The sequence below is a fragment of the Myotis davidii genome, unplaced genomic scaffold, assembly GCF_000327345.1.
Source record: "Myotis davidii unplaced genomic scaffold, ASM32734v1 scaffold3, whole genome shotgun sequence".
Lineage (NCBI taxonomy): Eukaryota > Metazoa > Chordata > Mammalia > Chiroptera > Vespertilionidae > Myotis > Myotis davidii.
The window spans coordinates 2,896,850-2,906,049 of NW_006295062.1; positions in this window are offsets into that span (position 1 = coordinate 2,896,850).

Here is a 9,200-nt window from a genome sequence, read left to right on the forward strand (position 1 = left end):
GGCTCCGCCTGGCCTGCTGCACTGGAGGGTCTGAGGGGGAGGGACTGGGCGGGGTGGGAGAGGGAGAGGGGGGGCTTTGAAGTGAAAGTTAACGCTGGAGGCGGGGGAGGGAGGGTGGAGGGGAAGAGATCAACCAAAGACCTTGTATGCATACATGCATCACCCATGGACACATACAATAGGGTGGTGGAGGCCTGGGGTGGGGCAGGTTAAAAGGGGTCAGTGGGGGTGGGTGGAAGGGGACATATGTAATACTTGCAACAGGAAAGATTTAAAAATAAAATAAAATATGAGAAGAAAAGAATAAACTTAATGCTGGACTGGATGGGAGAAGAGCAGGGCGTTCCAGATGGGCCACACGAGCCTTCCGGAAGGTCCAGGAGCCTGGCGAGGAGGCCTGGGGTCTGGCCCGGCTTCCTTCTCTGGCCTCACCAGCCACTGAGGCCCTGCACCAGCCTATTGCTCCATCCGAACTGGTCTTGGGTTCCCTGAATGCACCCCCACCCTCACTCCGACAGGCCCAGTTGGCTACACCCTCCCTGTTCCTTGGTGCAAACCCAGGACAGACTCCTCTCGGACCTGGTGAGGGGCTAACCGGGTCTCAGATCTGTCCTCTCCTCTTGGCAGAGCTTCTGACACCCATTGGCCATCTTCAGCGTCTGCTGAGGAAGGAGGACGGGAGAGAGGGAGGGAGGGAGGGTGGGAGGGCGGGAGGAAGGAGAGAGGACACGTCTGTTGGGCTGAGAGGACCCCCTGTGACCAGGCTGCCGGCAGAGAGGGGAGTTAAAGGAACTCCTCTTGGTGAGGTGCTTGTATGAAGGTCTCGGACGGCTTTTCCTGAGCAGGAGGCTCACGCAGCGAGGCCCGTGTCCAGCGGGTGCTCTGGCACGGAGAGCTCTCCTGCAAGGATCAGGGAGGGGCCGCTCAGCCCGGTGGGTGTGGAGTCCGCCTCCTAATTACAGCCTCTGGACAGTGACAAGGAGCCGTGCGCCCGCCCTGGCATGTGGCATCTTGTCCCAGAGGAATTTCCGAGGGCCTTTCGGGACTGACCTTCCTTTGGGGCAGCACGTGGTTTGGTGTCAGTAAGGTGTCCGTGGGGTGAGGCTCTGAAAGGAGAGCCCAAACCTAAACTCAGGTTAAAGTGTTGGGGCAGGTTCTGTAGGAGCTTTGTCAGCAGACAGGCCTGCACGGCGTCCCCAGCCGCTGGGGGCACGGCTGTGCGAGCCGGCCTCGGGCCGGAGGTAAACTGCACAGCCCCCTGCAGACATCGCGCTCTAAGAACGTCCTATCAGATCCCGAGAGGAGCCAGGCTGGGCATGTGGAACCTCGTGTTCCTAGCCCTGTCGTGCTGGGCGCACTTCCTGGGCTCTCCTACTGTCACCTGCACGTGTCCGCCGATCGGTGGGGCTTCAGGGAGGCAGGCACTGCTCCGATGGCCCAGGGCACAGATGAGGTGCCAACGCCCGGGCAGCTCCGTAGTGCATGCCTCCACGGTGCACCACCTGCAGGGACGGGTGCCAGGGGGCGGGAGACTGCCCAGAGCCCCTTGATGTGCCACCCAGACCTGTGGGGACGGGGTTCCAGGGGGCGGGAGACTACCCAGAGGCCCATGACACACTGCCCACATGGTCAAGAGCAGGGCTTTCACCTCCAGAACACACCTCCCGATGAGTTGTTGGGCATGTCCTAGCAATTTGCTCTTTTTTTAATGAATCCTCACTCGAGCATATATTTTCCATTGATTGTATTTTAGAGGGAAGGGAGGGGGAGAGACACAGAGAGAGAAACATAGATGGGCTGTGCTCAGCACATGCCCCCCCCCCGGGGCCAGCCATCAAGCCCTGCAACCAAGGTACGCGCCCTGACTGGACTCGAACCCATGACGCTTCAGTCCGTGGGCCAACGCTCTGACCGCTGAGCGAAAACGGCCAGGGCACAGCAATTTGCTCTTAACACGATACATTACATGCGTTTATGTGAATGTTTAAATCTTTTTAAAGAAGACTGATGCTTCTAGGTTAGCCTTTCCCTAACGTCACCCTCACTCGAGTAGAAGTGAGGGCTGGATCCCAGGGGACTGTGGGCTGCAGGCCGGCCACAGGGCGTGAGCGGAGCCTGCCTTCGCCGCGTTGGGAGGGAGAAGGTAGGAGGGCTCCTCAGAGCGTGCATGAGCTCGGCAGGCAGAGGGGCCGGTGGGCGCACGGGGAGCTTGGACAGCTCTTCGAATCTTAAAGCGCACGGTGCTGTTTTGCAGGCTCTCCGAAGCCCTGCACTGAGGAAACTTGTTTACCTGTGTGTGTGCCATTTCCGGAACAGAACGTGGAGTGTTCTTTCTGTAAGAGCGTCTAGGTGTTTCTGCAACGAATGGCTTCTAAGTTAGCTCTGACTTGTCTGCTTTGTGTCTTGTGGAGAAACGAAGGCCTGTAGCATTTGTTTGTTTATTCATGCAGTGAGCACCCAGGGAAACAGCTGAGAAGGCCCTGGATGGGTGGCTCAGCTGGTTGGAGCGGCGTTCCTTACACCAAAAGGTTGCAGGATCGATCCCTGGTCAGGAGACAATTGATATCTCTCTCTCTCTCTCTCTCTCTCTCTCTCTCTCTCTCTCTCTCTCTTCCTTTCTCTCTCTCTCTGAAATCAATAAGACATATCCTGGGTAAGGATTTTTTTAAAAGGAGCTGAGATGGCTGTCATTCCACTCTGCAGTGTTTACTGCAGTGTTTAGTGAGCATTACCCTGGTCCTAGGCATGTGCCCCTGTCCTCGCAAAGGCCCCATCTAGTCTCCAGTCCTCATGGGCCTTTCCCTGAACTTCCGTTCTGTCCCTGGGACCGAAGGCTCCTCTCAGCCAGGCCCACCCTCTCATCAGACATCCCAGCTTGGGGCCACTAGGCTTCTCCGAGGTGCCCGCAGGGCACAAGTCCCCCACTCATACCCTGAACCGGTCCTGGATGCCACTGGGAGAGGGTGGAAGGTGACCTCAGGCTGACCTGTGTGGCTTTTCCTGCGCGTCTGGGGACAGCCCCCTTCTGCAGGGCCCGCTGCTGACTGTGGTGGTGGCCCCCTCACGTGAGGCACTGACAGTCCTTCCTCGTGGCTTTCAGCCTCTGAGTGAGGCCTGCCCCCGTGGCTGGGGTGAAGTGTTGGCTGTGTGGGGGTATGTATACTAGGACCGTTAGAAAGCTCCAGAATTTGCAGGTTTTGTATTCTGAAGTAAGGCTCGGGGATTCAGTGGCATGGATCCTCTTGGAGATAAAAATGAGGTTTCCTCTGGTGGAAATAGAAGATTGTGTACTATGCTTACAATACCCCTGGTTCCTACTTGTCATGACTCCTGGTGCTTGGAGACCCAATGTCAGTGCCTCCTCCTCCAGGAAGCCTTCCCTGAGAGCTCAGGCAGGCTCCTGCAATGCCTTCCACCTCTTCATCTGCCTTTTGCAGGGACTGTGTGAGCCAGGGACTCTGGGTTGAGGACCTCACCCCAGATCCTCTCCCAGCTGCCAGGGCCTGTGCCCTGGGGTAGACAGGGCTTGTTCCTGCCCTCAGTGCTGCCCTCTCACTGCCTGCACTCTGGGCGGGGCCACACGTTTTCTTGGACTCAGTATGACTGCGGGCCAAGTGGCGAGAGGGCATGCGGGTGGGAAGGAGAGTTGCTTTCAGTCATCAGCCTGTAGAGCAGGGGTGGACAAACTTTTTGACTCTAGGGCCACAATAGGTTCTTAAAGTGGACCGGAGGGCCGGAACAAAAGCATGGATGGAGTGTTTGTGTGAACTAATATAAATTCAAAGTAAACATCATTACATAAAAGGGTACGGTCTCTCTTTTTTTTAGTTTTATTCATTTCCGCGGGCCGTAGTTTGCCCACAGCTGCTGTAGAGGGAGGGGTGGCCCTCAGCTTCCCCTGCCCAGTTGCTTCCCTGCCTCCAGCTTTTCCTCCTCCCTGTCCAGGCAAGGGGCAGGTCCTCCCTTTGGGCTCCAAGCTGAGAGAAAGAATTAGCAGGTTGGGGGTGTCTTGAGGCAGGGCCTCTAAATCTGGTTATGGGTAGTATCCTGGGGAAGGGCAGGGAGGGGGTGGTGGGGGTTGGTTGGGGGAGCAGGAAGCAGATGGAGAGAAAGCAGGGAATGAGTCAGCCCGGCCTCCTGGCTCAGCTCTGTGCTTGTCCGGCTCAGGCTTTACCTCTTCCAGGAAGTCCTCCCTGCTTTCACTCCCCAGGCTCGATTAAGTACTCGGATCCGAAGCACCCGTGCTGCTTCCCCCGGTGCAGTTTCCATTGCCCCGTGGTCTCCCTTGTTGCTTTCTGGCTCTTGTGTGCTGAGAGCGCCTGGAGGCCAGGTCACTGTGGCTCACTCACTGTGCCCCCAGCCTTGTGCCGGGTACACATAGGTGCCCAGTCAGGGTGGAAGGCATGAGTGGTTAAAGAGTGTGTTGGCCAGAGTAGCCAAACATGGCCGTAGGCCAAGGCAGTTGTGGAAACAGGAGCAGGAGGAGAGGCAAATGTCGCATGCGTGGGTGGGGGGACGGAGAGGCACTGAGGGAGCGGGCCTGGGAGGCCTGGGGCCCGTGGGCTGCTCAGGGCTGGTTGGGCAGTGGGCTGGGAGCGGGTGAGACTCCGAGTGTGGCCCCTCCATCAGGGCCGTTCGGGCTTGTTTGGGGAAGAGGCTTCAGGGAGGCCGGAGATTCTGCGGGACGAGGGGCCTGTGGGCAGCCAAGGCTCCGGTTCCCTTAAGTCCGTGTGGAGGCGAGACGAAGGTCATCAGGTGCCTTTGAGACCATTGTCCCCTTTGCTTTTAAGGTTGCTGCCTGACTTCCTTGTGGCGTGTGCCAGCCCGAGCCCGAGGAGACCGGAGCGAGATAGCTGTTGTGTCGAGAGGGAACTGGGAATCTAAAAAGCAGTAGGAAAGTACTCCTGGAATCCAGACAGCCTTTGTCACAGTGCACATGCCTGTTTTCCAAACAAAAGTCCCTCTGTGGACAGGGTCTCGGGGCGCCGGGTCTCTCGCGGGGCGGCCGGGGCCTCTTACCTCAGGCCCGCGGGGTCAGGGCTCACACAGCGCGGCCGGCCGGGTGAGCCGTCCCTGCTGTTCCCCAGCTGGTCTGGAGCCAGCGACCCCTCCTGACCTCGTGGCCTTCAGTCCAGCTGTGGCGCCTCAGTCTGGACACGTCAGTCTCGCCAGGAAATGCGGCAGCCAGTGCGTGACTTCCACCCTCTACGCCTCGCAGGCCCACGTGTCAGGGAGGCAGAGGGCCACATGCCCGTCAGCCTCCGACCCCCGCTCCTCACCTGGGGAGGAGTGCGGTTCCTGGGGCATCGCCCAGCCGCCTAGAGAGGATTCCGGGAGGAGGTCTGGGGTAGAGGGGCGTGGGCGCTGCCCTCAGCAGAGAAGAAAGACAGTGGTCAGGAGGGACCGCACCACAGGAATGGGAGAGAGCCCGCCCCTGGGCATGAGTTCTATGTTTGTCCTAAGCAGGAGGAGGCCAGGCAGGGGTGCGGGCAGTGGGGAGTGTCTGTGCTCTGACTGGCCTGGTGGGATCCCGGCTCTGCTCTCCAAACCTTCGTGCCTCAGTCTCTGCACCTTGCAGGCTCTACCCAAGGGCTTTTGTCATTTCCTTTCCTCTGCAGAGCGCACTGGGCTTGCCCACCTACCTGCCAGGCCGCAGGCCTGGGCTCTGGGCCGAATTCCTCCCAGGGGCTGAGCCTGGGCCCCCGGGGTGGTCACCGTGGCATGGTGGGCCCAGAGCTTTTCCGAGTACAGCGGAGCGTGAGGCCAGGTCCTGGGGTGAGCTGAGCAGGGTGCGGGCGCATGGGGGAGACCGACAGCCTGCACCCCGCCGCTGTCTGGTGCCTGGGGCCGAGCATGTGCAGTGGGGATGTTTTTATCCATGATCGGCTCCTGAGGCGCCTCCCCCACGCCCTGTCTGCCGCTGGTGAGAGGGTCAAACAATAATGGGTCTCCTCATTTCCAAACCAATTGGGAAATTAATTCGCAACTCTATCAGAGCCCTATTAGTAATTTTCAAGAGAAAGTAATTGAAAAGAAATGTTTTAATACCCTCACCAAATTGGCATGGGGCACGGGAGCCGAGGGGGCTTCTGCCACTCACCCAGGGGCCCTCTGCCCTGTCCCCTGCTGGCCCTCTCCTCAGCAGCCCCAGCCTGGCCCCCCCTCCCCACTTTGCCCCCTGTCCCCATCACCTCTCCCTGCTGGGTCGCCTCCCCCCGCCTGGGTCGCCTCACCCCCATCCTGCATTGGCCGGCCTCAGCCCTGGCTCTGGACCGGAGAGCAGTGTGACCCTCAAGTGCTGTTCTGCTCTGTGCCTCTTGCTCTTCAAGTGGAAGAGGAGGTTGCCCTGCACCCTTGATGGGCGTTCCTCACTGGGAAATGACCCAACACTAGGACACTCTGGGACAGGGGGCAGCTTTTTTCTCCCCCAGGGGCCACCCAGGAGCCACTCCGACTTTGGGCCCGCTTGGCGCTCAGCTTGGTGACCGGTGGTGGCACCCACAGCCAGTACGGGTTAAATGAACAGGCAGACTCAGAGGGAGGAATGAAGGAACATCTCCTGAGCCCGTGGACGCTCACTCCGCACTGGGAGCTTCCTCGGTAACCCGGGCAAAAGCAAGCGTGCACCCACTCACCGGCCGGCCCACAGCAGTGCTGGGCAGCGTGTGGCCCGAGTCCAGTGGACTCTTTCTGCTGCACCGGGGAAGATTCCAGGGTCCCCTGGGTGTCAGGGCTTGGGGGCACCCCAGAAGTCATGGCCCTGTGTATTTAGCCCTTTCTCTGGGAAGTTATCTCTGCACCAAGTCCCCTCTGTGCCCTAGAGACCTTGCCTGGCCCTTCCAGCTACTGGGCGGGGAGGGGGGGTCATTGCACCTGTGTTGGGCGACTCAAGTTGGCACAAGTTTGGCTCTGCTGCTGCCAAGGCAATTGTAAACCGCGTGGGACTCGAGCCCTGGAGCTTGGGGAGTGATTTCCTGAGGTATAGGAGGCAGGCTCAGAGACTTGCCCCCGTGGTGCACCTGGCGTGTGTGCTCGAGTATGTACCTGTGTGAGAGTGTGTGCATGCATATATAGGAGTCTGTCTATGTTATTGTATGTTTTCATGTGCATGCATTTGTGTGTGAGTGCATGGATTTTGAGTACGTTAGAATATGTGTGTACAAACACTACATGTGTGTGCACACATGTGCATGTGAGTGCACAGCCTCCAGCAGTCGACAGGTCTAGACAGGTCCTGACTGATGAGTAGGTGGCTATGCCTCCTGCCCCCTTGACCCTGCAAAGAGGAGCTGCCTGGAGCAGCTGATTTGAAACCAGCTTGGCCAGGGTTCCAAGTGGGTCTTAGGAACCTGGGGGCAGTGGGTGCTCAGCTTGGCCTTGGATATGTGGATGCGCGATCTCTCGTGGGGCTTGGCTGATGGGAGGGAGCCCTGCTGGTGTCTGAGTCACCGGGACCTGGTGACCCACAGCGAGTTGTGCAGGGGCCTCTCCTGCCCACTCCCAGCCCAGAGTTGTCTGAGAACATGTCCCCATTCTTTCCGGCTCAAGCAGGCTCTGCTCTTAGGCGGTGGCCCTGCAGGTCTCACTCCAGGCATCATGTATAATTCCTATTGGGGCCAAATTTGCATAGAACACACTGTTTGGTATCCCCTGGAATTTTGCAGCTTTGGGGCACCATATGGGGCTCCCTGACCCTTAACTTCTGTGTTCCCAGCCACCTGCCCCACAACACTCATCCTCTGTGCTCCGAATCCGCAACTTCCCACTGGTGCTCCCAACTTCCTCTCCAGACCTCTGCTCCCCAGCTGGAATGCCTCTCCCAGCCCTGCCGCCTCCCGTCACACCCCCTCTCAGCGCAGCGTTGGTGACAGTTTACCGATCTGTCTTCCCAGCTGGACCAGGGGTGCATTGAGGTTGGGGAGCAGCCCTTGTCTGGGTCCCGCTCGTTCCTGGTTCAGCCTGAAGGCACTCGGGAGTGTTGGTGAATGACCACGTGACCCTGGCGGAGGTGCTCCACGTCTGATGTGGAGGGTGGCTGCGTGCTTTGAGATGATTTGAGGCAGGAATGGTACGAGGCGGGACCTGGGTCCAAGCTCTCCCTTGCTCCTTTTCTGCTCTTTGGGTTTCGACAAGGTCGTGAACCTCCAGGACCTGGGTTTTCTCATCTTGAAAACATGGCTGGGACCCCTCAGAGTGTTGTGTGGGTCAGGGGAGGTTACCCATGGGACGCAGTCCGCAGTGCTGGGTGCCTGCTGGCGTCCTCTAATTAATAACAACAACAATGATTGCCTGTGGGACACACTCTGCAGAGTGCTGGGTGCCTGCTGGGCCTTCAATAACAATATAATAACAATCCAACCACAACTACGGCAACTGGGGCTCCGCTGTCGGCACTGACACCGCTTGCCTGACAGGCGGTAGGGACTAGATGGAAAGAGGCCTCCTCTGAGCCCCTAGGACACAAAGCAGAATGAGCTCTGTGGGGCCCACACCCTCGTCATGATGGGCACCTCTGCCCTGCCTGCCCGGCCCAGGCCGCCAGGAGCCTTGCTTGGCGCTGCCGCGAGTGGCTCCAGAGCAGCTGGTAAGGTCTTTGGAAAGCACGCCCGAACGGACGCAAGGGCAGCATCCGGTCCTGACCCGGTGCCCTCGGTGGGCTCTGCGTGGGGCCTGGCTCCTTAGGTCTGCAGCCTCTCCTGTGTGCGGAGGGGCCGGCCCAGAGACCAGTGCCACAGCCTCGGCCACACTCAGGCTGGCGTCAGTCTGCACCACCCTTCCTGGCGTCCGTCCGCCGCTCAGCACATGTTGGCGGGCACCGCGATGTGCAGCTCTGGGTTCGGGACAGAGCGTGCAGTGGGCAGCACAGCCTGGACTCCCCCTGTGAGACCTGTGAGTCTAGGGGTAAGTCAGGGGTCTGTCCTCTTCGCTAGGACATGTGCAGTCTCCTGGGGCAGACGGGCCATTCACTGCTGGGGGCAGGTGGCTGGGGAGAGTGAGCGTGCCTGGGCCGCCACCCTGACTGGGAGGCCGCGCTTCGGGCAGGTGCTGGGCCGTCGTGGGGGCCTCCTGCCCGTCCCAGCAGTCACTGCCCGATGCTGACCTTCTGTCATCAGCTGCTCAGCCAAGTGCCCAGCCTTCTTCCTTTCAGAGGGGCTGCTGGGCTTCTGGGGCACCTCCTCAGAGTTAGGAGAGAGGAAGGG